General features: G+C 45.2%; 1 protein-coding gene across 2 annotated transcripts in view; it reads left to right on the forward strand.

Annotated features, from left to right (window-relative positions):
- LOC110507508 (trafficking kinesin-binding protein 1) overlaps nt 1-25405 on the forward strand; it is an 83775-nt gene that overhangs the window by 2597 nt on the left and 55773 nt on the right. Inside the window, exons 2-3 of one of the 2 annotated variants that reach the window (XM_036937638.1) lie at nt 19183-19227; nt 19260-19579. The gene's annotated coding sequence lies outside the window, so the exon portion shown is untranslated. Of the gene's footprint in view, nt 1-19182; nt 19580-25405 lie in introns of both variants that reach the window. The other variant, XM_036937639.1, reaches the window with a different exon arrangement.

Consider the following 25405-nt stretch of genomic DNA (forward strand, 5'->3'; position numbering starts at 1 on the left):
ACCCCTAACCTCACTCTCTCTCTCACCCCTAACTTCACTCTCTCTCTCACCCCTAACCTCACTCTCTCTCACCCCTAACCTCACTCTCTCTCACCCCTAACCTCACCCCTAACCTCACTCTCTCTGACCCCTAACCTCACTCTCTCTCTCACCCCTAACCTCCCTCTCTCTCTCACCCCTAACCTCTCTCTCTCACCCCTAACCTCACTCTCTCTCTCACCCCTAACCTCACTCTCTCTCACCCCTAACCTCACTCTCTCTCTCACCCCTAACCTCACTCTCTCTCTCACCCCTAACCTAACTCTCTCTCTCACCCCTAACCTCACTCTCTCTCTCACCCCTAACCTCACTCTCTCTCTCACCCCTAACCTCACTCTCTCTCACCCCTAACCTCACTCTCTCTCTCACCCCTAACCTCACTCTCTCTCTCACCCCTAACCTCACTCTCTCTCTCACCCCTAACCTCACTCTCTCTCACCCCTAACCTCACTCTCTCTCACCCCTAACCTCACTCTCTCGCTCACCCCTAACCTCACTCTCTCGCTCACCCCTAACCTCACTCTCTCGCTCACCCCTAACCTCACTCTCTCGCTCACCCCTAACCTCACTCTCTCGCTCACCCCTAACCTCACTCTCTCGCTCACCCCTAACCTCACTCTCTCGCTCACCCCTAACCTCACTCTCTCGCTCACCCCTAACCTCACTCTCTCGCTCACCCCTAACCTCACTCTCTCGCTCACCCCTAACCTCACTCTCTCGCTCACCCCTAACCTCACTCTCTCGCTCACCCCTAACCTCACTCTCTCGCTCACCCCTAACCTCACTCTCTCGCTCACCCCTAACCTCACTCTCTCGCTCACCCCTAACCTCACTCTCTCGCTCACCCCTAACCTCACTCTCTCGCTCACCCCTAACCTCACTCCCTCGCTCACCCCTAACCTCTCTCTCTCTCTCACCCCTAACCTCTCTCTCTCACCCCTAACCTCTCTCTCTCACCCCTAACCTCTCTCTCTCTCTCTCTCTCACCCCTAACCTCTCTCTCTCTCTCTCCACCCTAACCTCTCTCTCTCTCTCTCCACCCTAACCTCTCTCTCTCTCTCTCCACCCTAACCTCACTCCCTCGCTCACCCCTAACCTCTCTCTCTCTCTCTCTCACACCCCTAACCTCTCTCTCTCACACCCCTAACCTCTCTCTCTCACCCCTAACCTCTCTCTCTCTCTCTCTCACCCCTAACCTCTCTCTCTCTCTCTCCACCCTAACCTCTCTCTCTCTCTCTCCACCCTAACCTCACTTTCTCTCTCACCCCTAACCTCACTTTCTCGCTCATCCCTCTCCCCTAACCTTCTCTCTCTCTCTCTCTCTCTCTCTCTCTCTCTCTCTCTCTCTCTCTCTCTCTCCCCTAACACCTCTTCTTCCTCTCTTTCACCCCCAACTCTCGCTGCTCCTATTTATGGCAGCCAGTATCACTCACTATAATTAGGTGGTTCATTTTGTGTCTATGTCCAGTCCAATCCTGCTAATGCAAATGTGTTAGGCTGGATTTGTTTGGCCTGAATTCTAACTTGCCTACAGCTGAGGTCTAGACATGGCTAATGGACTGATGAAAATATGAGGATCCGCTCTTGCAGTCACTTCTCTCTATTCTTACATACAGTAATTATGAAGCATGTTTTACTAGTTGAACGTCTACTGCCTAAGTAATCAACACTTACTGGGCCTTTACAGTTCATATCTATTTCTGCAGTCGGTCAGGCACTACATCTCTCCATTTAGTCTAATACAGTTCATATCTATTTCTACAGTCGGTCAGGCACTACATCTCTCCATTTAGTCTAATACAGTTCATATCTATTTCTGTAGTCGGTCAGGCACTACATCTCTCCATTTAGTCTAATACAGTTCATATCTATTTCTACAGTCGGTCAGGAACTACATCTCTCCATTTAGTCTAATACAGTTCATATCTATTTCTGCAGTCGGTCAGGAACTACATCTCTCCATTTAGTCTAATACAGTTCATATCTATTTCTGCAGTCGGTCAGGAACTACATCTCCCCATTTAGTCTAATACAGTTCATATCTATTTCTACAGTCGGTCAGGAACTACATCTCTCCATTTAGTCTAATACAGTTCATATCTATTTCTACAGTCGGTCAGGCACTACATCTCTCCATTTAGTCTAATACAGTTCATATCTATTTCTGCAGTCGGTCAGGAACTACATCTCTCCATTTAGTCTAATACAGTTCATATCTATTTCTACAGTCGGTCAGGCACTACATCTCTCCATTTAGTCTAATACAGTTCATATCTATTTCTACAGTCGGTCAGGAACTACATCTCTCCATTTAGTCTAATACAGTTCATATCTATTTCTGCAGTCGGTCAGGCACTACATCTCTCCATTTTGACTAATAACATCAATATCCCATTCCTCTTTTTCACCAGTTGTGCAACATGCTGAGAGGCAGTTTCATCATTCAAAGAGTTGAAGCAAAGCAACCCCTCCAGACGACTAATAGTTAATTCATCCCTAGTATAAATGTTAAACTAAAGGTTTTTCTTCAGTTGAAGTTGAACTGTTTTTTTAATCAAATGAGTTCACATCATCTGTCTCAAACAATCACATTTGAAATATATATGCATGTTTTGTTGATAGTTTATAGTTGATATCCTGAGGCACACTAGCTAGCGTTAGCCATGGCAGAAAGACATGGAGACTCCTCCTTTCAGCAAGTCCAGATTAACTGCCTGCCTCACTATAGTGTGACTGAGTCTCCTGCTGGAATGAGGCATGCTGGGGCTCTGAGCTCAGCTCCATTCTACTCCTTTGTAAATAAAGCTTTTGGTTTTTGGGGGCAATATGCATCCCACTTTCTGCCTTTCTACCCAATCACAGCTACAGACTGCAGCTTCAAATATTGCTCAACACACAGCTGACTGCTTGAACAGGAGGGCCAACCCTTTTCCTCTAGTTGTTGGGAAATGTAGGCCCTGTGTCCTGGTAGTTGGCTGCTGGCAGCAGAACACTGTCCGAGGGTCCAACTAGAATGAGCAGGTATAATTTCTAGTTGACCTCTTCCCCCCCACTTCTATATGACAGATTCATGGCAACATTTATTCCATGGAAAACAAGGTAGGAGGACAAGTGGGGGACACAAAGTGATTATTAATCAGAACAGAATGAGCAGTTTCACTGTAAGACTCTACACAGCTACAGATAAAGGATCACACCATCCCACCACCTTTCCTCAGAAAGTGTTCCTCTGTGTGTGACTGAGGCAGTCATCAGTAGCAGGCCTCTGACTTGATCCCATAATGCCTCCACGCCCGTTGTTCTCTACTTTGTTCAGTTAGTTTCAGGGGGACTGTTAAGAAAGAGTTGCATTACTTTGGAGACGTGCCCTGAAATATAATAAGAGGGAGCAGACCAGAGTTCCTGTGGAAAGTGTGACACCTCGGAATGAGCTGACGGAGAAAAACCCATTACAGAAACTACGTATGGCCATTTGTCATTCAGCTAGCTATTAATAGTCAGGCAGGCTAATGGTGTCTAGTTGAATGCATCGTTTTTCTGGTGATATAAGTAGGCTACTTGGACACAGGTCTGACCTGATGACACTGTTGAGGTTGTTTTTCCTCATATCAGGTGTGCGTCCCAAATGGCACCCTATTCCCTATATAATGCCCATAGTGCTCTGGTCAAAAGTAGTGCACTATATAGGGAATAGAGTGCCATTTGGAACACAGCCCAGGTGCTAGTTGGAAAAGAAGTTGACTGTTTGAGTGTCTGACTATGGGTCAGCATGTGTTTGTTTGTTTCCAATGAGGGTCAGTGGAATACATGATTGGATTTCGGCCTACTCTAGACGTGACAGTAAATTGAATAGATTGTGCTGATCTCGGATGGTGCTGTAGTCCTGGTAGAGGGAGGTCATTACTCTGAAAGGCTGTTATGTTCGTAGTCTGGTTCAGACAGAGACCTCTGGTATGTATGCATATCATTTACCTTGTGAATGTCTTCCAAGTTGTTTTATTTTTAATTGTTTTGTTGGGGTCCCCATGAGCCTACGTCAATGGTGACAGCGAGTCTTGTTGGGGTCCCCATGAGCCTACGTCAATGGTGACAGCGAGTCTTGCTGGGGTCCAACATATAACGTAAAATACATCACTGTCAAAATACTTTACAATTTAGTTCATCAAGATAACTGGTGTTTATTAATCAAATCAAATTTTGCAGTAGATGATAGAGTACAGTATATACGTATACATATGAGATTAATAATGTAGGGTATGTAAACATTATATTAGGTAGCATTGTTTAAAGTGGCTAGTGATATATTTTACATCATTTCCCATCAATTCCCATTATTAAAGTGGCTGGAGTTGAGTCAGTGTGTTGACAGCAGCCACTCAATGTTAGTGGTGGCTGTTTAACAGTCTGATGGCCTTGAGATAGAAGCTATTTTTCAGTCTCTCGGTCCCAGCTTTGATGCACCTGTACTGACCTCGCCTTCTGGATGATAGCGGGGTGAACAGGCAGTGGCTCGGGTGGTTGTTGTCCTTGATGATCTTTATGGCCTTCCTGTGACATCGGGTGGTGTAGGTGTCCTGGAGGGCAGGTAGTTTGCCCCCGGTGATGCGTTGTGCAGACCTCACTACCCTCTGGAGAGCCTTACGGTTGTGGGCGGAGCAGTTGCCATACCAGGCGGTGATACAGCCCGACAGGATGCTCTTGATTGTGCATCTGTAGAAGTTTGTGAGTGCTTTTGGTGACAAGCCAAATTTCTTCAGCCTGGAATGGTCTCAGGGCAGCCTGGTTCTAGATGTTCCGGTGTTTATTACTGGAATGGTCTCAGGGTAGCCTGATTCTAGATGTTCTGGTGTTTATTACTGGAATGGTCTCAGGGTAGCCTGGTTCTAGATGTTCTGGTGTTTATTACTGGAATGGTCTCAGGGCAGCCTGATTCTAGATGTTCTGGTGTTTATTACTGGAATGGTCTCAGGGCAGCCTGATTCTAGATGTTCTGGTGTTTATTACTGGAATGGTCTCAGGGCAGCCTGGTTCTAGATGTTCTGGTGTTTATTACTGGAATGGTCTCAGGGTAGCCTGGTTCTAGATGTTCTGGTGTTTATTACTGGAATGGTCTCAGGGCAGCCTGATTCTAGATGTTCTGGTGTTTATTACTGGAATGGTCTCAGGGCAGCCTGGTTCTAGATGTTCTGGTGTTTATTACTGGAATGGTCTCGGGGCAGCCTGGTTCTAGATGTTCTGGTGTTTATTACTGGAATGGTCTCGGGGCAGCCTGGTTCTAGATGTTCTGGTGTTTATTACTGGAATGGTCTCAGGGCAGCCTGATTCTAGATGTTCTGGTGTTTATTACTGGAATGGTCTCAGGGCAGCCTGGTTCTAGATGTTCTGGTGTTTATTACTAGAATGGTCTCAGGGCAGCCTGGTTCTAGATGTTCTGGTGTTTATTACTGGATGTGCTTTTATTTTACTTCTGACTTTGGTTCCATCAGATATGGGACCAGGCTAGTCTCGGAGTGCATTGAACATGTTGAGAGGATCATTTAAGGAACTCATTATTTTCTATCCTTCTAGTTGCCAGTGTCTATCATTTGAGGACCAGTAGAGACATTTAGTCATGTAAGACAAACACAAGTGGATTCAGAAGAGGTCAATAACGTTGTCACAATGTGTTGTGTGTTCTAATCAAATGTATTTATAAAACCCTTCTTACATCAGCTGATGCCACAAAGTGCTGTACAGAAACCCAGCCTAAAACCCCAAACAGCAAGCAATGCAGGTGTAGAAGCACAGTGGCTAGGAAAAACTCCCTAGAAAGGCCAGAACCTAGGAAGAAACCTAGAGAGGAACCAGGCTATGAGGGGTGGCCAGTCCTCTACTAGCTGTGCTGGGTAGAGATTATAACAGTACATGGCCATTAAGGCCAGATAGTTCTTCAAGACGTTAAAAGATGACCAGCAGGGTCAAATAATAATCACAGTGGTTGTGACTGTTGAGCTGTTCTCTAGGGTGTTGTGAACCTTGTTTAGATTAAACACAATGCCCTCGTGACACTTTGGAGAGTTTCCCCTACAGTGAACTCAGGACCTGGTTGACTGCAGGTAGTGTCCTGCACGGGTCAGTTCTTTTGGAGCTGCACCCGCCCCACGCCGGCCACATTCATTCCTAGCCCCATCCGATATCCGACATCGGACAGATTTTTCCCTACAACCCGACCCACACGCAATTAATTGTTCCTAGTTGATCCATGACCTGCCAAATAACATCGGTGTAATTGTTTTTATTACTCTAGAGTAGTAGGTTATTATTCCCTTCCCTGAATAAATGAATTTGTCTGCATGTCTATTCAACATTTGGATAAAAGGAAAGCATGCTATGCCAGGTATGTAGTCCAAATTCAGTTCCCCGACAGGCAGTGCTGATGTCTCTATCCTGTATCTCTCTATAACAGACACAATCAGATTCATTCAGAATCACTAGGAGACTTTGCAGCATGTCTTAAAGCAACAGCTGACAGTGTCCTCAAGGGGTGTTGCTTTCTATGACTGTAATTCCCCCATGAAATAGCCTGCTGGGTCTTTGAGTCCACAGCAGGGTTAGGCTCAAGTTCAATTAATTCAGGAAGTAAACTGAAATTACAATTCAATGATTGAAAAAGGGTCATCTAATTTTAATCACCTCAATAAGTTGAAAAGGAGAAGCTATTTATGTGGAAAGTTTAAATGTGTGTTTTTTAAATTCATATCACTGAAATGAATTCGAATTGAGCCCAACACTGGTCCACAGTGCAATGAATGAGATGGTTGAAAGGGAATATCTTTTGTGATCACGAGTCCTTTCTGAGAAGCTCTGTCTATGGATTTGTATTGATTTTATGGCTAGGGAGTGTCTGTCATGGGGGCAGTGTGTAACCACTCAGCACCAGATGGGAGATGGTAGGTGGTTATCATATGACATATGACCCCTTAAGGTCATAACACACTACAACCCCTGGGAAGCCTTCGTCTCCCGGACCTTCATTTTAGGGCTGTCACGATACCAGTATCACGCTACTCACAAGTATTGTGGCAAGGAAACAAAGCTTGAAGCAGATTTAATTTCTTGAGAAAACAGCATGATGTTGTCACCTATAGTCACATTTAGTTTATTTTGCAAGCTATAGCATCCACAATTTTACATAAAGTAGGCTTTTATCAGACCGTAGAGTTTAGTCTGGTATTTTCTTTTTTGTCATGGAAAATCTGGTATCGTAGTATAGCGATACTGCTATTCATTTCACCTTTAGATGTATCTCTGATGTTTGCTGTGTCTACATCAGCCATCTGTCTGGACTAGATCAGTCCATGTGTGGGCACTGTCATAGAAATAGAATCTCCTTCTGTTGGCACGGTTACATGTTCTGTGTTGTCTTGTCAGTGTTTTATTAGCCACTGTCTGCTGCTCTCAGATGATGTATCCTCCTCCAGTCATGTTGGTGTGTCATGGTGTGAGCAGCATTCTGTCATGGGTCATAGCCCAGGAACCTTATGGGTGGGGGTTTAGACACTTCTGTGTTCTAGTTGAATCACCATTGGACTGGTTGAACTAAAAAGTGCGTGATTGTACAACATAACTAGATAAAGCAGCTGAACAGTCTTTTATACCACATGAAAGGGTAGGCTGGGCGTGGCGCGAAGCCCTTGGTGGGCGTGGCGCGAAGCCCTTGGTGGGCGTGGCGCGAAGCCCTGGGCGTTATCTGTGTCTATTAGAGCTTTCCTAGCTTAGCTATTAGAGCTTTCCTAGCTTAATGAACCAATAGAAAAAGTCCCAAAACTGTAAACCCTGCCCAGGTCTTAACTTTAGGTCTAAATGGTGACTGGGCTTGGTACCATGCCCTGGTCATAAGTAGTGCACTATGTAGGGAGTGAGGTGGTACCATGCCCTGGTTATAAGTAGTGCACTATGTAGGGAGTGAGGTGGTACCATGCCCTGGTTATAAGTAGTGCACGATGTAGGGAGTGAGGTGTCATTTGGCATGCACACTTGCCCCATCGGGATTAGAATGGACTGGCCCAGATAATGTGTTATTTTGTTGACTCTGTAATGTAAAGATATTGTACCTTTTTTAGTTTTCATTATTTAGACACAGCGATGTGGATCTTGAGCGATGGCCTCAGGTGACGTCTGCCATCATTAGAAAGCTCTTTATTTAGACATATGAAAAGTACCAGGATTTAACTGAACTGGCAAAGGGAAGGCAAAAATGGCCCATGATTATGTCTACTTTACTTTACAAAATTTATATTATAAGCCTTAATAGAGTAGTAACAATTAAATGGAAACACTTAATATATGCTTGCTTGTCTTCCATTGGAAAGCACCCTCTATTATAATAATAATTACCTGTGGATGGCATTTACTTTACAGAGGAATGCCTATTTTTAGCTGCTGAGGCCACATATATAAACAGAGGACTGGGTCACTCTGGAGTCTGTGTGCTGTGGGTTGTTTTCATAAGCTGAGAAGATGAAACATTGTGGATTATGAGACGACGAATGAATGGATGATGAACATCACCTCGTCCCACTCAGTTTAGACCTCTCCTGTTCTCCAAACAACACGTAGGTATGGTGTGCCTGTGTCAGAAAGCAGATAAGAATATCTCATGTGCTGTTCTTCTTCCATATACTGAAACATTTACCTGTCAGCTGTCCGCTGGGCCTAATGCAGTACATTCAGCTGAGTCAGCAGCAGTGATGCTGCCTTGGAGGAGACCCAGGAGTCATTATGACCTGACACATGACATGGGCCCTGAACCTCACCTGTTCTCAGGTGTTTAGAGGGGAATGTTCCAGAGTCAGTGGGGTATCGGAGTGACTGAGGCCTGTCTCTTCTTGGGTTTCAGTTCTACCACTGATATCTCAAAAACTTCAGGCAGAGTTCAGCATAGGGAACAGATTACAGATGTCGGCTATATCCCAAATGCCACCCTGTTCCCTTTGTAGTGCACTACTTTTGACCAGTGTCCAATAGGGAATAGGGTGCCATTTGGGACACAGCCCTAGTTAACTCACCAGCAGCACTAGGTTATTCTGATGACTGCCTTGCCTGGTTCACCAACTACTTTGCAGACAGAGTTCAGTGTGTCAAATCGGAGGGCATGCTGTCCGGTCCTCTGGCAGTCTCTATGGGGGTGCCACAGGGTTCAATTCTCGGGCCGACTCTTTTCTCTGTATATATCAATGATGTTGCTCAGGATTCCCTGATCCACCTCTACGCAGACGACACCATTCTGTATACTTCCGGCCCGTCCTTGGACACTGTGCTATCTAACCTCCAAACAAGCTTCAATGCCATACAACACTCCTTCCGTGGCCTCCAACTGCTCTTAAACGCTAGTAAAATCAAATGCATGCTTTTCAACCGTTCGCTGCCTGCACCCGCACGCCCGACTAGCATCACCACCCTGGATGGTTCCGACCTTGAATATGTGGACATCTATAAGTACCTAGGTGTCTGGCTAGACTGTAAACTCTCCTTCCAGACTCATATCAAACATCTCCAATCGAAAATCAAATCTAGAGTCGGCTTTCTATTCCGCAACAAAGCCTCCTTCACTCACGCCGCCAAACTTACCCTAGTAAAACTGACTATCCTACCGATCCTCGACTTCGGCGATGTCATCTAAAAAATAGCTTCCAACACTCTACTCAGCAAACTGGATGCAGTTTATCACAGTGCCATCCGTTTTGTCACTAAAGCACCTTATACCACCCACCACTGCGACCTGTATGCTCTAGTCGGCTGGCCCTCGCTACATATTCGTCGCCAGACCCACTGGTTCCAGGTCATCTACAAGTCCATGCTAGGTAAAGCTCCGCCTTATCTCAGTTCACTGGTCACGATGGCAACACCCATGCGTAGCACGCGCTCCAGCAGGTGTATCTCACTGATCATCCCTAAAGCCAACACCTCATTTGGCCGCCTTTCGTTCCAGTTCTCTGCTGCCTGTGACTGGAACGAATTGCAAAAATGTATATACAATGTATATAGACTCTTTTTTTATTTTTTATTTTTTGTGTTATTGACTTGTTAATTGTTTACTCCATGTGTAACTCTGTGTTGTCTGTTCACACTGCTATGCTTTATCTTGGTCAGGTCGCAGTTGTAAATGAGAACTTGTTCTCAACTAGCCTACCTGGTTAAATAAAGGTGTTCTCAACTAGCCTACCTGGTTAAATAAAGGTGAAATAAAATATAAATAAATAAAAATGTCACCTCTCTCACTAGGTGTCACTCTTGTGTTTAGTGATGCACCAAAATTATTATTATTTTATTTAAGTTTTACCCCCCTTTTCTCCTCAATTTCGTGGTATCCAATTGTTAGTAGCTACTATCTTGTCTCATCGCTGTAACTCCCATACGTGCTCGGGAGAGACGAAGGTCGAAAGTCATGTGTCCTCCGATACACAACCCAACCAAGCCGCACTGCTTGTTTGTACAGATGAATGTGGTACCTTCAGGCATTTGGAAATTGTTCCCAAGGATGACCCAGACTTGTGGAGGTCTCAAATTTTTTTCTGAGGTCTTGGCTGATTTCTTTTGATTTCTTCTTGATGTCAATCAGAGGCACTGAGTTTGAAGGTAGGCCTTGAAATACATCCACAGGTACACCTCCAATTTACTCAAATGATGTCAATTAGCCTATCAGAAGCTTCTAAAGCCATGACATCATTTTCTGGAATATTCCAAGCTGTTTAGAGGCACAGTCAATTTAGTGTATGTAAACTTCTGACCCACTGGAATTGTGATTAAGTGAAATAATCTGTCTGTAAACAATTGTTGGACAAATTACTTGTGTCATGCACAAAGTAGATGTCCTAACCGACTTGCCACATTTGTGGAGTGGTTGAAAAACCAACATAAGTGAATGTAAACTTCTGACTTCAACTGTAGGTATGCACTGCAGCTTTGACATCAGTTAACATCGGTGTTAAACTAGACATCGGGCCGATACCGATGTCGGCATTTTTGCTAATATCGTCCGAATCCTATATGTTCACCGATATATCGTGCATCCCTACTTGTGTTACTAAGTGTGGCCTGAAGCTAACGGTCAATAAAGCACGGCCTTGCAACTCCCAATGTGCTTTCCAGCTATCGCTAAGTGGTGCCGGGCTGGTCAATGGAACTTCTAGGGAATCCTAATGTGGAGCAGTTTGTTTGTGTAACACAGAGAAGTGAAGTCACAGTGTAGTTTATGGGCTGTGTGTCCTGTTGGAGAGTTATTGTGTGGGTGCTGATGTTCCAGAACCATCAGACTGGAACAAATCCTTTCACTAAAGAATCAGCATGGTGTGGAACACACTTTTTCTGAGAGAATTCCCGTACTGATTTCGCTCTCGCTCTCTCTCTCTCTGCACTCTTGATAACAATCCTGACCTTGAGTCTGTGATCCAAGATGCCTGACCCATGTACTGAGAGTCAGTGAGTCAGAGTAACTGACAGAGAGGTGTGTTTAAAGTGCCAGGCTTGGCCATCCATCTGTGTAATGTCCCTGGGGTTGTCCAGGCTGTCATAAAGGTAATGGACTGGGACAATGTGTTTTAGAGGGAGTAGATGAGGCCTCATCACCACATGAAAACAGGGCATTGAGTTGAATATTGATTCATTGAGTAGGTCAGACATTTCCCCGTGTGTGTGTGTGTGTGTGTGTGTGTGTGTGTGTGTGTGTGCGTGCGTGTGTGTTTTGTTGATGACGTTTACACTAAAGAGTCAGCTGCAGGATCCTGCTGCTGTGCATCTCTGGCGGTATCGCTGCTGCGCCCAAACACACTCACGTGTGTGTATTCAGTATGTGTAGACAGCTATAGCAGCAGCAGGAATGTCTGGCACAGCAGCACCGGCCCTCTGAGCTCACGGCCCCCTAACATACAGGCTGATGATACGATGGTGATGTGATCAGTGTGCGCTTGGCTCGGCTTTCCCCACGTGGAGGCTCGCTGCCCGGGCTCAGTGTGGCTGCTGACGAGGGGAGGGGTACAGGCTGTCTGGCCCACAGAGTGTGTATCCCAGATAGCACCCTATTCACTACGTCTTGCACTACATTTGACCAGAGCCCTGTGGGCCCTACCTGCACTAATATGTACTACATGGGGAATAGAGTGCCATTGGGGACAGTTGCTACACTACATCGCCCTCCAACCAAGGTGTGTCTGTTCTCCTTCCCCGGCACCTGTAAATATCCTCCTGTAAATGAGTGTCTCCCTGTATTTATATTTCTGGTCAATTTACTGATTTTATATCATTCCTTATTATGCAGCATTGTTGAGAGTGGACCTGCAAGTAAGCATTTCATTGTACTGTGTACTATGTTTATCCTGTGCATGTGACAAATGGACTTTGTGTGTGTGTGTGTGAGATCTGCTTTCACATACACACCTGTATGATAACCTCAGCTGACCCTTTGTTCAGGTTTAGCAGCTGAATTAACAACAAAAAATAGTGACAAGTAACAGCACAGCCTTGTCTACTGCATATAAACTAAGCAAAATAAGAAATGTCCTCACTGTTAACTGCGTTTATTTTCAGCAAACTTAACGTGTAAATATTTGTATGAACATAAGATTCAACAACTGAGACAAACTGAACAAGTTCCACAGACGTGTGACTAACAGAAGTTGAATGTGTCCCTGTACAAAGGGGGGTCAAAATCAAAATGAACAGTCAGTATCTGGTGTGGCCACCAGCTGCATTAAGTACTGCTAGTGCATAATCTCCTCATGGGCTGCACCAGATTTGCCAGTTCTTGCTGTGAGATGTTACCTCACTCTTCCACCAAGGCACCTGCAAGTTCCTGAAAATTTCTGGGGGGAATGGCCCTAGCCCTCACCCTCTGATCCAACAGGTCCCAGACGTGCTCAATGGGATTTGCTGGCCATGGCAGAACACTGACATTCCTGTCTTGCAGGAAATCACGCACAGAATGAGCAGTATGGCTGGTGGCATTGTCATGCTGGAGGGTCATGTCAGGATGAGTCTGCAGGAAGGGTTACCACATGAGGGAGGAGGATGTCTTCCCTGTAACGCACAGCGTTGAGATTGCCTGCAATGACAACAAGCTCAGTCTGATGATGCTGTGACACACCGCCACAGACCATGACGGACCCTCCACCTCCAACTCGATCCTGCTCCAGAGTACAGGGCTCGGTGTAACGCTCATTCCTTCGACGATAAACGCAAATCCGACCATCACCCTTGGTGAGACAAAACCGTGTCTCGTCAGTGAAGAGCACTTTTTGCCAGTTCTGTCTAGTCCAGCGACGGTGGGTTTGTGCCCATAGGCAATGTTGTTATTGGTGGTCCGGTGAGGACCTGCCTTACAACAGGCCTACAAGCCCTCAGTCCAGCCTCTCTCAGCCTATTGTGGACAGTCTGAGCACTGATGGAGGGATTGTGCGTTCCTGGTGTAACTCAGGCAGTTGTTGTTGCCATCCTGTACCTGTCCCGCAGGTGTGATGTTCAGATGTACCGATCCTGTGCAGTTGTTACACGTGGTCTGCCACTGCGAGGACGATCAGCTGTCCGTTCTGTCTCCCTGTAGCGCTGTCTTAGGCGTCTCACAGTACGGACATTGCAATTTATTGCCCTGGCTACATCTGCAGTCCTCATGCCTCCTTGCAGCATGCCTAAGGCACGTTCACGCAGATGAGCAGGGACCCTGGGCACCTTTCTTTTGGTGTTTTTCAGAGTCAGTAGAAATGCCTCTTTAGTGTGCTAAGTTTTCATAACTGTGACCTTAATTGCCTACCGTCTGTAAACCGTTCCACAGGTGCATGTTCATTAATTGTTTATGGTTCATTGAACAAGCATGGGAAACAGGGTTTAAACCCTTTGCAATGAAGATCTGTGAAGTTATTTGGATTTTTACAAATTATCTTTGAAAGCCAGGGTCCTGATAAGGGACGTTTCTTTTTTTGCTGAGATTACCAGGTCTGTCCTCAAACAGTACAACTACAGCAAGATGTAGACTGGACACGTACTGTATTTAACACATTTCAATGTTAACATTGAAGTAACTCACATTTCCCCAGTAAGCTCCCGTGTCTACTCTTGTTTTCTCTGGCAGAGCTCACTAAGGGAGGCAGCAGCCTGACCCAGCAGGTCATAGTGAACAGTACCTGGGAGTGGCTGATCTATCGCTGTGCATCACGATTGCAATGTGGGCTTATGAAAGCTGTAATGAAGTCAGTAAGGAAATGAACTGCAGCTTAGAATGGAAAAGTAACATCACTCTTGGGTGGGGTTGGGATAAGAACTAACATTGTAATTCATTATTTTTATTGGTTGAGTCTTGACTTTTAAACGTATAAAGCTATCCAATGTATTTAGTACAATCATCATAGCAGGTAGAATGATCATAGACTCATCTCGCTCAAGTGAATAGAAATGCTGTGACTCAATTTTGTCTTGATAGCAGAGACCGACAGAGCCTCCTGCTTTAACCTGACCTCTGCTTTCAGTACAGACAACAGGGAGAAATAGAGGAGGTAAGGAAAGGAGGGAAGTAAAAAGCAAAGTGGTCTGCTATTTATAGCAAGCCTTTCAACATCACTGGTCTTGAGTTCAGTCTGGGATATAGTGTGTAATATTGTCTGTAATGTCCCCTAGCTAGCCAGTAACCTCTTACTGTATCTAGGTAGATATGGTGTGTAATATTGTCTATAATGTCCCCTAGCTAGCCATTAACCTCTTACTGTATCTAGGTAGATATGGTGTGTAATATTGTCTGTAATGTCACCTAGCTAGCCAGTAACCACTTACTGTATCTAGGTAGATATGGTGTGTAATATTGTCTGTAACGTCACCTAGCTAGCCAGTAACCTCTTACTGTATCTAGGTAGATATGGTGTGTAATATTGTCTGTAATGTCACCTAGCTAGCCATTAACCTCTTACTGTATCTAGGTAGATATGGTGTGTAATATTGTCTGTAATGTCCCCTAGCTAGCCAGTAACCTCTTACTGTATCTAGGTAGATATGGTGTGTAATATTGTCTGTAATGTCCCCTAGCTAGCCAGTAACCTTTTACTGTATCTAGGTAGATATGGTGTGTAATGTCCCCTAGCTAGCCAGTAACCTCTTACTGTATCTAGGTAGATATGGTGTGTAATATTGTCTGTAATGTCCCCTAGCTAGCCAGTAACCTCTTACTGTATCTAGGTAGATATGGTGTGTGATATTGTCTGTAATGTCCCCTAGCTAGCCATTAACCTCTTACTGTATCTAGGTAGATATGGTGTGTAATATTGTCTGTAATGTCCCCTAGCTAGCCAGTAACCTCTTACTGTATCTAGGTAGATATGGTGTGTAATATTGTCTGTAACGTCCCCTAGCTAGCCAGTAACCTCTTACTGTATCTAGGTAGATATGGTGTGTAATATTGTATGTAATGTCCCCTAGCTAGCCAGTAACCTCTTACTGTATCTAGGTAGATATGGTGTGTAATATTGTCTGTAATGTCCCCTAGCTAGCCAGTAACCACTTACTGTATCTAGGTAGATATGGTGTGTAATATTGTCTGTAATGTCACCTAGCTAGCCAGTAACCACTTACTGTATCTAGGTAGATATGGTGTGTAATATTGTCTGTAATGTCCCCTAGCTAGCCAGTAACCTTTTACTGTATCTAGGTAGATATGGTGTGTAATGTCCCCTAGCTAGCCAGTAACCTCTTACTGTATCTAGGTAGATATGGTGTGTAATATTGTCTGTAATGTCCCCTAGCTAGCCAGTAATCTCTTACTGTATCTAGGTAGATATGGTGTGTAATATTGTCTGTAACGTCACCTAGCTAGCCAGTAACCTCTTACTGTATCTAGGTAGATATGGTGTGTAATATTGTCTGTAACGTCCCCTAGCTAGCCAGTAACCTCTTACTGTATCTAGGTAGATATGGTGTGTAATATTGTCTGTAATGTCCCCTAGCTAGCCATTAACCTCTTACTGTATCTAGGTAGATATGGTGTGTAATATTGTCTGTAACGTCACCTAGCTAGCCAGTAACCTCTTACTGTATCTAGGTAGATATGGTGTGTAATATTGTCTGTAATGTCACCTAGCTAGCCAGTAACCTTTTACTGTATCTAGGTAGATATAGTGTGTAATATTGTCTGTAATGTCACCTAGCTAGCCAGTAACCTTTTACTGTATCTAGGTAGATATAGTGTGTAATATTGTCTGTAATGTCCCCTAGCTAGCCAGTAACCTCTTACTGTATCTAGGTAGATATGGTGTGTAATATTGTCTGTAACGTCCCCTAGCTAGCCAGTAACCTCTTACTGTATCTAGGTAGATATGGTGTGTAATATTGTCTGTAATGTCCCCTAGCTAGCCAGTAACCTCTTACTGTATCTAGGTAGATATGGTGTGTGATATTGACTGTAATGTCACCTAGCTAGCCAGTAACCTTTTACTGTATCTAGGTAGATATAGTGTGTAATATTGTCTGTAATGTCCCCTAGCTAGCCAGTAACCTCTTACTGTATCTAGGTAGATATGGTGTGTAATATTGTCTGTAATGTCCCCTAGCTAGCCAGTAACCTCTTACTGTATCTAGGTAGATATGGTGTGTAATATTGTCTGTAATGTCCCCTAGCTAGCCAGTAACCTCTTACTGTATCTCGGTAGATATGGTGTGTAATATGAACATGTGTTGATGTGTAGTGTGTATATATCTTTGAAAGAGACTTTGGTCTCAGCATGACCCCCTGTTAAAATAAAGATGAAATATATCAGCTATTTGATCCTCTGTGATGTTTAAGAGCTCATTGGCAAAGACCTACGACTTCATTCCCCCCTTAATTTAATCACTTTTCATTTTCAAGTTTGTTTGTTTTGCCTCGCTTACACCGGCCGGTCCCGTGATCAGCTGTGTGTTGTAGTGAGCATGTGAATGCTTGCCAGTATTTACCGTGCACAGGGGGACGTAGAGCACCTTGTTTGGTTTGGAATGAAGCCTATGCATGGAATTAGAGAATATATTGTTGATACTAGTAGACTAAGGTATATATCCTATAAAAAAAACTCTATCTGATTCTGCACCTTTTATTTTGCCTCCTGTTGTTTCATGGTCATCTAAAGGCTTCTTAGAAAAAAACGTTCAGAAGAGTTTGCAAATATTATGGTGATGTTTTTGTTAGTTGTGGACCTTAAGGGTTTTGTAGTTGTGGACCTGGGTAAGGGTTTTGTTAGTTGTGGACCTGGGTAAGGGTTTTGTTAGTTGTGGACTTGGGTAAGGGTTTTGTTGTGGAGTTGGGTAAGGGTTTTGTTAGTTGTGGACTTGGGTAAGGGTTTTGTTAGTTGTGGACCTGGGTAAGGGTTTTGTTAGTTGTGGACCTGGGTAAGGGTTTTGTTAGTTGTGGACTTGGGTAAGGGTTTTGTTGTGGAGTTGGGTAAGGGTTTTGTTAGTTGTGGACTTGGGTAAGGGTTTTGTTAGTTGTGGACCTGGGTAAGGGTTTTGTTAGTTGTGGACCTGGGTAAGGGTTTTGTTAGTTGTGGACTTGGGTAAGGGTTTTGTTGTGGAGTTGGGTAAGGGTTTTGTTAGTTGTGGACTTGGGTAAGGGTTTTGTTAGTTGTGGACCTGGGTAAGGGTTTTGTTAGTTGTGGACCTGGGTAAGGGTTTTGTTAGTTGTGGACTTGGGTAAGGGTTTTGTTAGTTGTGGACTTGGGTAAGGGTTTTGTTAGTTGTGGACCTGGGTAAGGGTTTTGTTAGTTGTGGACTTGGGTAAGGGTTTTGTTAGTTGTGGACCTGGGTAAGGGTTTTGTTAGTTGTGGACCTGGGTAAGGGTTTTGTTAGTTGTGGACTTGGGTAAGGGTTTTGTTAGTTGTGGACTTGGGTAAGGGTTTTGTTAGTTGTGGACTTGGGTAAGGGTTTTGTTAGTTGTGGACCTGGGTAAGGGTTTTGTTAGTTGTGGACCTGGGTAAGGGTTTTGTTAGTTGTGGACCTGGGTAAGGGTTTTTGTTAGTTGTGGACTTGGGTAAGGGTTTTGTTAGTTGTGGACCTGGGTAAGGGTTTTGTTAGTTGTGGACCTGGGTAAGGGTTTTGTTAGTTGTGGACCTGGGTAAGGGTTTTGTTAGTTGTGGACCTGGGTAAGGGTTTTGTTAGTTGTGGACCTGGGTAAGGGTTTTGTTCGTTGTTTGGGCACACAACATTTTTTCTCAAGGCCAGACAAAGTTCAGGAGCCGACGTGCATGTCCCTTCGTCCATGATTGGTCAACTGTAAGGATTCTTCAATAAAGTATATGTTGTCGTTCAACGAGAGACGACTAGTTTTCATGCACATTTTTTTATTGAGAAATACTGCACCCAACATCTTAGATGTGGTGGCTAGCTACCAGCCGAACTGAAGCATGCTGACGCCTTAAGACTAACAGACATGTTACCTTCTTCACAACGTGGCTTTAAGTTTATAATCATTTCCTACATTTCATGAAGTATTTTCTAATTTCACACTGTTGATGTTCTGTTTCTCAGTACTAGCAAAACTGGGACAGGGAGGTTGAAAATCTTCTCTGCATCACTGCATCCTAAGATGAATAGAAATTGTTTTTTTTTATTTTACTGTCCCACTTTATCTTGACATTCTCACAGCTTAATATCAGTCTTGTAACTTCTTCTGAAGTGTGAAAAGGACATCAACGCCTTTTCTGTTGTTGATATGTCTTACCAGTCTCCCAGGTGGTTTGATAGGGCTATAAATACTCAAACGGACTTCTGCAAGCACCAGACAGTGAAAGAGAAAGTTGAGGCCCACCAACATTTATGTTCTGAGTTGAAAACGGGTCCTTCCGTCCGTCACCCCTCCCATAGTACATCCTGCTGACTGCTACCCGTCTTACATGGCCCCGTTCCATAAACAAGCCCTAGTCCATAACTCCTAGCCCCTATAGGCCCTAACACCTAGGCACTTGTACATGAAGTTCCTCGAACTGAGAGGTTGTTTCTGAACAGAGCCACAATAGAGGCTGGTTATTTTCCCTCCTGAACCAGGGGATACAGTGACCTGCTGTGACCTGACCTGCTTTCCTATTGATTATTTAAACGTCTGTCCTGTGGGTCCTTTTGAATTTGCCTGGCAACCCAATTCATGTTTCTCTTCTCTCCTCCCAGGTTCCGTCTACAGGAAGTGATCTGGTCTGGTGGTGGTGTCGTCAGGTGGTGGTGTAGTCGGGTGGTGGTGTAGTCAGGTGGTGGTGTAGTCGGGTGCGGTGTGGTCCAGGGTGTATAGCTGCTGCTGCTTCTCTTTCTCCGCCTGACGCCCTCTGCCCGCTGCTGGCCCTGCCCATGGCACATACTGCTCTCCTGTGAATCTCATCCAGCAAGCTGGACACCGCAGCTTCGGACCACAACACCTCTGCCTCCACCTCCGCCCCTCCCCACAGGGAACCCTCCAATCCACAGCCAGACTACCCCAGCGTGCACGGCCCCCGCGAAGAGCAGTATGTGAGTGAGGTCGCGCCCCCCGATGACGTCACCACCGTCTACAGAGATGCCGGGACCATCACTGGTACGTGCAGCACAGCCCTGACAGTAGGAGACTAAATCCAATTCTGATTGACAGAAAATGGCTCTGACTTGTCTTGAATTCAGTGTAACTGAAAGCCATAAACAGCCTCCACTGCATTGTTTATGGATTTCACTGATGGCATAGGGCCCTGGTCAAAAGTAGTACACTATATAGGGAATAGGGTTCCATTTGGGATGTATGGTCTGGATAAATTACACTGCAGGAAGAGAGAGAGAGAGCGAGCGAGAGAGAGGGCAGCATCCGTTACACTGAAGCCTGCTATTGACAGGTATAATGCAGCTGGAAGGCAAACAAGTGAATGTAAACCCTCTCAATGCTTCTGTCTGTGAATAGAAATAAAAAGTGGCTTCTCAAGATGTAAGAATAAAGTTGTGGCGTCAGTGTTTCAGTCCCAGGGGACTGGCAGGGATCGTGCCCAGCAGATAGCACAGCCTCGCAGAGCACAGCGCTTCACTGAGCAGAGCAATGCAACCCAGCAGTCCCTTTGTGTGGGTATCAGGGGAACCAACCCAGCAGTCCCTTTGTGTGGGTATCAGGGGAACGAACCCAGCAGTCCCTTTGTGTGGGTATCAGGGGAACGAACCCACACAACACATCTGTCCGAGTCACTGGAGAGATCCGCTCGTTCACCACAACAAACCCAACCACACCATACTCCTGCGCCTTACTATGTGCCTGTACCCATCTCACTTTGTTATGGCCTTGCTTTGTCAAATCATAGAACTACATATAGAACCATTGAATTTTAGGATCACAGTGGGCAAAATCATATGCTCTGGGTGGTGTTTCATCAGCATTTCTGTTGAACAGTACCAGTATTGACAAGCAGAGCCCATGGGAAATGAATGTCACAATTCACTGTGATGACAGTTTCATCTAACGTACGGCTGCATTATTGTGGCTTCTGCTGAGTACTTTAAAATGACATTCTTATTGATTCAAACACATCTCAGGAGGGAATTACAGAGGGTCTCCGTCACAAATGGCACACTATTCCCTTTATAGTGCACTACTTTTGACCAGGGTCCATAGGGTCAGAAGTAGTGCACTATATAGAGAATAGGATGTTATTTGGGACTAGGCTGTAACCCAGGAAATGCTGGGGGGAGGGGCTGCTTAACCGGCCGTAGTGAGGGCGATGTGGTGAGAATGAGAAACCAAACTCTATTGTGACCTGCCACTGACTGTCACTTCCTGTCATGAGGCCAGATAGGCGACCAGATTATGCTGCTTGCTCAGTGTGAATCCCAAATGGCACCCTATTCCCTATATAGTGCACTACTTTTGACCAGAGGCATATGGGCCTTGATGAAAATAAGTACATTGAATAGGGTGATATTTGGGACACACCCTCCGTGTTCCCTCAGCAAACTCCCAGGGGGCAGTGGGACTGCATTTCTCATCATTCTGCTGGGTCCTGTTCAGTAGAGAAGAAACACTTTGAAACGGAGTGAAACAGGGAGGTGCTATGCTGTATCCAAAACTTGTTCAATGAGCACACAGATTTTTTTTTCCCATTACAAACTCACCCAAATCCAGATAGCTGATGTTCTGAAAGAGCTACAAAATCTGGACCCCTACAAATCAGCCGGGCTAGACAATCTGGACCCTCTCTTTCTAAAACAATGTCTGTTGTGCCCTTTACCTCTATGCTGATGAATGAATGGCAACATGTAGTCTTTTTTCTGGGGTTGGACCCTTACCCTTATGAGTACAGGAAGCAGCTCAATGGCATTAAAGGACTGAGAGCTGTGCTGCTGTGGTTCAGTGCTGCCCCCTGGTGGGGTTAGTGTCCTGGCATTGTTCTGTTCGGTTGTAGGGTGACGTTTCCCCTAGGTACAGATCTAGGATCAACTTCCCTTCCCCCAATGCTAACCTTAACCATTATTTGGGAAAATACAAAACTGACCCAAGATCAGCATCGAAGGGTAACTATCCCTTCCGTTGTTCTGTTCCTCATCAGACAGACAGTCTCAATGCCAGGCCAGTTGATTATCTGAGGAGATGGACGTTTTTAATTTGGGATTCACTACAGGGTGGATTATATTCCCCTTTATTGTAGTAAGGCTTATCCAAAAAGAATCTTATGTCCTATAATTCTGTCTCTTTTTACTTAGTTTCATACCATGCTGATTGAATTTATTGGTACAGTGCTGTATTCTTCCGGTTGTAATAGCAACATACGCCAGTGGATGTTACTGAACCCTCCTTTGTTCACTCCCAAACCCGTCTCTCCCACTGTTTCCCACATGGTTCCATTTGGGATTCACCCTCAGTCCGTTCTGAAGCCTCCACAACCGTTTCCCTGCTCCCCATGTGTCCCAGTGGTTGCCATTGGAGCCATGGATTTGCCATGCTTCAGTGTGGTGATGTAGAGTATTAAGTAACATGAATGGGGTTTGGTGACGAACCACACACAGGGTTAATATCCATTCATTAGACTGTTTTAGCCTCTGTCTCGGGCTTCCATCTCCTGAGTGAAGCCAGGGCATCGGAGACTAACTAGGCTGTCTGATATCATGCTGCTGGGCAATGTAGTACATACCCAGGCTGTGGTAGGTTGGGTTCAGTAACTACAGTAGGTACCCAGACTGTGGTAGGTTGGGTTCAGTAACTACAGTAGGTACCCAGGCTGTGGTAGGTTGGGTTCAGTAACAACAGTAGGTACCCAGACTGTGGTAGGTTGGGTTCAGTAACTACAGTAGGTAGACTGTGGTAGGTTGGGTTCAGTAACTACAGTAGGTACCCAGACTCTGGTAGGTTGGGTTCAGTAACTACAGTAGGTACCCAGGCTGTGGTAGGTTGGGTTCAGTAACTACAGTAGGTGCCCAGGCTGTGGTAGGTTGGGTTCAGTAACTACAGTAGGTACCCAGGCTGTGGTAGGTTGGGTTCAGTAACTACAGTAGGTACCCAGACTGTGGTAGGTTGGGTTCAGTAAGGTTGTAGTGAACAGATGTACTGTAACTACAGTAGGTACCCAGGCTGTGGTAGGTTGGGTTCAGTAAGGTTGTAGTGAACAGAGATGTACTGTAACTACAGTAGGTACCCAGGCTGTGGTAGGTTGGGTTCAGTAAGGTTGTAGTGAACAGAGATGTACTGTAACTACAGTAGGTACCCAGACTGTGGTAGGTTGGGTTCAGTAACTACAGTAGGTACCCAGACTGTGGTAGGTTGGGTTCAGTAACTACAGTAGGTACCCAGACTGTGGTAGGTTGGGTTCAGTAACTACAGTAGGTACCCAGGCTGTGGTAGGTTGGGTTCAGCAACTACAGTAGGTACCCAGGCTGTGGTAGGTTGGGTTCAGTAAGGTTGTAGTGAACAGAGATGTACTGTAACTACAGTAGGTACCCAGACTGTGGTAGGTTGGGTTCAGTAAGGTTGTAGTGAACAGAGATGTACTGTAACTACAGTAGGTACCCAGACTGTGGTAGGTTGTAGTGAACAGAGATGTACTGTAACTACAGTAGGTACCCAGGCTGTGGTAGGTTGGGTTCAGTAAGGTTGTAGTGAACAGAGATGTACTGTAACTACAGTAGGTACCCAGACTGTGGTAGGTTGGGTTCAGTAAGGTTGTAGTGAACAGAGATGTACTGTAACTACAGTAGGTACCCAGGCTGTGGTGGGTTGGGTTCAGTAAGGTTGTAGTGAACAGAGGAGATGTACTGTAACTACAGTAGGTACCCAGACTGTGGTAGGGTGGGTTCAGTAAGGTTGTAGTGAACAGAGATGTACTGTAACTACAGTAGGTACCCAGACTGTGGTAGGTTGGGTTCAGTAAGGTTGTAGTGAACAGAGATGTACTGTAACTACAGTAGGTACCCAGGCTGTGGTAGGTTGGGTTCAGTAAGGTTGTAGTGAACAGATGTACTGTAACTACAGTAGGTACCCAGGCTGTGGTAGGTTGGGTTCAGTAAGGTTGTAGTGAACAGAGATGTACTGTAACTACAGTAGGTACCCAGACTGTGGTAGGTTGGGTTCAGTAACTACAGTAGGCACCCAGGCTGTGGTAGGTTGGGTTCAGTAAGGTTGTAGTGAACAGAGATGTACTGTAACTACAGTAGGTACCCAGACTGTGGTAGGTTGGGTTCAGTAACTACAGTAGGTACCCAGACTGTGGTAGGTTGGGTTCAGTAAGGTTGTAGTGAACAGATGAGATGTACTGTAACTACAGTAGGTACCCAGACTGTGGTAGGTTGGGTTCAGTAAGGTTGTAGTGAACAGAGGAGATGTACTGTAACTACAGTAGGTACCCAGACTGTGGTAGGTTGGGTTCAGTAAGGTTGTAGTGAACAGAGATGTACTGTAACTACAGTAGGTACCCAGACTGTGGTAGGTTGGGTTCAGTAAGGTTGTAGTGAACAGATGTACTGTAACTACAGTAGGTACCCAGACTGTGGTAGGTTGGGTTCAGTAAGGTTGTAGTGAACAGATGTACTGTAACTACAGTAGGTACCCAGACTGTGGTAGGTTGGGTTCAGTAAGGTTGTAGTGAACAGAGATGTACTGTAACTACAGTAGGTACCCAGACTGTGGTAGGTTGGGTTCAGTAAGGTTGTAGTGAACAGATGTACTGTAACTACACTAGGTACCCAGGCTGTGGTAGGTTGGGTTCAGTAACTACAGTAGGTACCCAGGCTGTGGTAGGTTGGGTTCAGTAAGGTTGTAGTGAACAGATGTACTGTAACTACAGTAGGTACCCAGACTGTGGTAGGTTGGGTTCAGTAAGGTTGTAGTGAACAGAGATGTACTGTAACTACAGTAGGTACCCAGACTGTGGTAGGTTGGGTTCAGTAACTACAGTAGGTACCCAGACTGTGGTAGGTTGGGTTCAGTAAGGTTGTAGTGAACAGAGATGTACTGTAACTACAGTAGGTACCCAGGCTGTGGTAGGTTGGGTTCAGTAAGGTTGTAGTGAACAGATGTACTGTAACTACAGTAGGTACCCAGGCTGTGGTAGGTTGGGTTCAGTAAGGTTGTAGTGAACAGAGATGTACTGTAACTACAGTAGGTACCCAGACTGTGGTAGGTTGGGTTCAGTAACTACAGTAGGTACCCAGACTGTGGTAGGTTGGGTTCAGTAAGGTTGTAGTGAACAGAGATGTACTGTAACTACAGTAGGTACCCAGGCTGTGGTAGGTTGGGTTCAGTAAGGTTGTAGTGAACAGATGTACTGTAACTACAGTAGGTACCCAGGCTGTGGTAGGTTGGGTTCAGTAAGGTTGTAGTGAACATAGATGTACTGTAACTACAGTAGGTACCCAGACTGTGGTAGGTTGGGTTCAGTAACTACAGTAGGCACCCAGGCTGTGGTAGGTTGGGTTCAGTAACTACAGTAGGCACCCAGGCTGTGGTAGGGTGGGTTCAGTAAGGTTGTAGTGAACAGATGTACTGTAACTACAGTAGGTACCCAGACTGTGGTAGGGTGGGTTCAGTAAGGTTGTAGTGAACAGATGTACTGTAACTACAGTAGGCACCCAGGCTGTGGTAGGTTGGGTTCAGTAAGGTTGTAGTGAACAGAGATGTACTGTAACTACAGTAGGTACCCAGACTGTGGTAGGTTGGGTTCAGTAAGGTTGTAGTGAACAGAGATGTACTGTAACTACAGTAGGTACCCAGACTGTGGTAGGTTGGGTTCAGTAAGGTTGTAGTGAACAGAGATGTACTGTAACTACAGTAGGTACCCAGGCTGTGGTAGGTTGGGTTCAGTAACTACAGTAGGTACCCAGACTGTGGTAGGTTGGGTTCAGTAAGGTTGTAGTGAACAGAGATGTACTGTAACTACAGTAGGTACCCAGACTGTGGTGG

This window comes from Oncorhynchus mykiss, chromosome 2, assembly GCF_013265735.2.
Source record: "Oncorhynchus mykiss isolate Arlee chromosome 2, USDA_OmykA_1.1, whole genome shotgun sequence".
NCBI lineage: Eukaryota > Metazoa > Chordata > Actinopteri > Salmoniformes > Salmonidae > Oncorhynchus > Oncorhynchus mykiss.